The sequence below is a fragment of the Seriola lalandi genome, unplaced genomic scaffold, assembly GCF_002814215.2.
Source record: "Seriola lalandi dorsalis isolate HSWRI2012SDOR001 ecotype SW California unplaced genomic scaffold, Sedor1 jcf7180002054955, whole genome shotgun sequence".
Taxonomy (NCBI): Eukaryota; Metazoa; Chordata; class Actinopteri; order Carangiformes; family Carangidae; genus Seriola; species Seriola lalandi.
The window spans coordinates 454,096-458,034 of NW_019525506.1; positions in this window are offsets into that span (position 1 = coordinate 454,096).

Genomic DNA, 3,939 nt, shown 5'->3' on the forward strand with positions numbered 1-3,939 from the left:
AATACTGTGAAAGTATCAAAGCCTCAGTCCACAGAGAAATGCACACAGCCTGTATTCAGAAACTGAGCCTTTGTGATGTCACAACGAAGCAGCCACCAAGCCCCGCCCACCTGGACCCACCATCCAAACTTGGCAGGATCTGTTTTCCCTGGATGTGAAATCTAGTAATTTTTCTTCCATGCACTCGCCTTAACGTCACCACCGATCCTTCGTCTGCTGTCCCAATCAATCCCTTCTTTCAATCCCCTCGCCATATTCCACTCTTGCTGTCCCAGCTGCCCAATCAACCACCTCCCTTATGGCCTCGACCTCTGGCCTCGACGCACACTAGCACTGTACCCGTCCGCTTCGAGAGTCTAGCGGCCAAAACTGCAAAACCGCACACGGTCTCCCCCGATGCCGCCGGATGATTCTTCAGTTTGCTCCAGAACCAGGTCTAAGGCTTCGGTCTACAGCTTCACACAGAATCCAGCCGGAGGATTTCATTCTGAATTTGATCATTTGTTCGGCTCATTTCATCGCTGACCAGCCGTCGCCATTACAGGTGAGTTTTTACCAAGCTACAGCAGGCGGAGTCTCTCTTCTGATTGGCTGACTGAGGAGATGTAAAACTACATTGAGATGGTTTTTGGTACTTAAAACCACAAATATACTGTATCATCTTACAGCTATTGAAACTTCACATGACACAGGCTTTTCCTGCAGAACGAGGGGAAGCCATTACGAAACCAAAAACTAGAAAGTTCGCCCTGTTGGTTTCAGATCCATCCTCAGAGAAGAACACGGGACGAGTGATTTACAGAGCAGGTACGAGCGGTAGCAGACGGATAAATGACTTTTAATTTGAGTGAGACTGTGAGTCTCCAGGTGACGGGTGTTTCCTGTTCTGGGCTGGTGCGTGTGTTTGACTTTAACTGCGTCATGAACTCATTATTTATGCTTCTCTGAACTGTTTGTACAACTGTAGTCTTTACGTCTGGTGTGTATGCCTATCTGTGCATATATATCTGGCTGTGGTACGTACGTCTGTATGTGTGTGTGCATGTGTGTGTGCATGTGTGTGTGTGATAGCAGTCAGGTGAGTCGTCCTGGCTCCAGGCTCATTTCCTCGGCACTAAGAATAACCAGCAGCATGAACAGGCTGTTTTCACTCGCCTCATTCTCTCTGATTACAGATAGGACCTCCACTTTCTTATCGCTCAGGGTTCCCAAACACACACACACACACACACACACACACACACACACACACACACACACACACACACACACACACACAATACAGCCACTCACAGGACCACACTGCAAAAAATGTCACTGGTCAGTCCAGACTCCTTTACTTATTCTTGCGTTGTGGAAACAGACTCAAACTTTATCAGAATTAGGCTGAAACAAACAATTATAAATATTTCATTGTTGATTAATCTGTCAATTATTTTCCTGATAAATATAAAATGTATTAATAATAAATTAATCGTTGAGTCTTAAAATGTTAGTAAATAGTGAAAGAAAAGTACTTGAATTTGTTTTAAAGAACACCAGAAAACATTTGAGAGGCCAGACATCATCAAAAATTAGTCAAACGATTAATTGATAATCAAAATAGCTGCCGATTAATTTTCTAATTGATTCACTGATGCATTTTGAACAAAATCACAATTATTGAAACTGCTGCCAGTTTTAGTGAATTAACCTTTTGCTCTTCTTTGGGGGGATTTAAGTCAATTTCGCTGAAGTGCGACACAGAACTCCTGACTTCTTAAAAACATAAGGAGAAAGTGTTGACGTTTGGTGACGCTGTTAACAAAGTCAGGGGGCGTGTCCTCTTGGTCAGGGTTACGTTAACTGGATCTTACACTCAGCCTATGACAATAAGTTTAGAGAAGCTCCATCAAAACTGAGAAAACTGCTGAGGTGACATCACCCAGTGATTCTGGCTTGGCCTCAAAGACTATTATTTCCATTATTAATTAATATGTTGATTATTTTTTATTATTATTTTTGTCACAGAGCTCGAGGTAACGTCTTCAAATTGCTCGTTTTATCTGTCCAGCAAATACTGTTTTTATTAAGAAAATGGCTGAAATGATGAATCATTATCAAAATATTTGTTCATTTCTTTCAAGTCGTAGATGAAAAGTGAGGGATCCCGTGTTTTTTGGACTTTAACCCAAACCGGGGTCTTTAACTCTGCATATCTCGGCTTCTCATGCATCAATCTGTACATTGTTTTGTTGTTTTTAATTGACTTTATTTCTCAAGTCTCATAACTTTAAGGAAGTGAAATACTACAGGGTCACAGTCAGAGGTGAAACTGTGGATTCAGATGAAGCCATGACATATTTCAGGGAAGTGTGGCTCATTTTTCAGACACTTGACAGAAGTTCGTTTTCACGTTGCAAACTGAACTTTGGAAAAATGTCTATTTGACTCACTGACAAATGCTCGTTTCAGGGCTTTCCAGGAAACAAAACACACAGATGTCATTGTAGGATTTATAACTGTACAGTGAGCCATCTCACTCTGCCACGTTTCAGTGTTTAGTTTCCAGGAAATTAAGAATTTGTCAAGAAGTCAGATGCTCTCTGCTCTCTGTGTTGATTCTCAGCCTGAACAATGTGTTTTTTTTTTATGGAGGATATTTTTTGCAGCGGAGAGAAAACACACAGCAGATACAGCAGATCTCTATCACTGAATCCAGGGGCACAAGACTGGAGAGTGAATGACTACCAATCACAAGATTACTGTAATCTCATTACAAACTGATAGCTACTAAATTCCCTGTACGACCATTTAAAAACACACAGTGGACCACAATGTAAGAATATCAAAATATACATAATGCTGCTGCTGTGACGTCTTTGATTTACAGACAAGGACAGGATTCTTTATAGCAGTTTTTTTTCTAAACAAAGTTCACTTTACTGGGTCTAATGGTCTCAAAACAAGCTAACACCCACACCACTTCAAGCGTCTGCAGGTTCATTAGTTGGATAAATTGTAGATATATTTTGAGAGCAAAAACCTACAGGTTCACAGTATTATTCTTCTATTTCAATATTTTACATTAAAGGTCCCATCCAGTGTAAAGGTCTGTGTCCATGTGTAGTGTGATTATAGATCAGCTCTAGCTTCTATATTAATACTGTGAAAGTATCAAAGCCTCAGTCCACAGAGAAATGCACACAGCCTGTATTCAGAAACTGAGCCTTAAAACCAGCCGTCAGGACTTCTGGAACTTTGTGATGTCACAACAAAGCAGTCACCAAGCCCCGCCCACCTGGACCCACCATCCAAACCTTGCAGGATTTGGTTTCTCTGAGTGTTTTTTACCTGAAATCTGCTTTATTTTTATTGGATCACTCAGAAAACAGTCAGCCAATCGAAAGAGAGGCTCAGAGCCTCCTCTCTTCTGATTGGTTGACTGACCTGTTGTTACTAGAGCTGCAGAGAGAAACCTGAGAGAGGAGATGTAAAACTACACTGAGATGGTTTTTACATCTTCTAATGGATCAACACTTCAAATAAAACACAGAAGAAGAAGAAAATCTGATTAAAGTTAGTTTTCAGGCCTCACTTCCTTTAAAATGTGCATCAGAAACAATGTTTTTCGCTAAATAAGTAATTGACTCTGACAGTTGGTGTATCACTTTACAGACAAGTGAACTGAGTTTCATTCCCATGGATTTCAACACTATTACCTCATGTTCGTTGCTCAGCGCTCCCACACAGCACAGGGCGTTTGACGAATACACGTTTTAACATAAAGAAGAAGAATATTCAAAGTTTTGCGTCCGTGCCAGCAGACGTCACATTCGTCAGATCTCACGCTGGAAACGATAGTGCGTGGGTGCAGGAGAGCTGAGCCGGACCATTCCAAGCTAAATACATAAAATCTCACCCACCCCAACCTTGATCCCCCTCCCTCCCTCCCCTCCC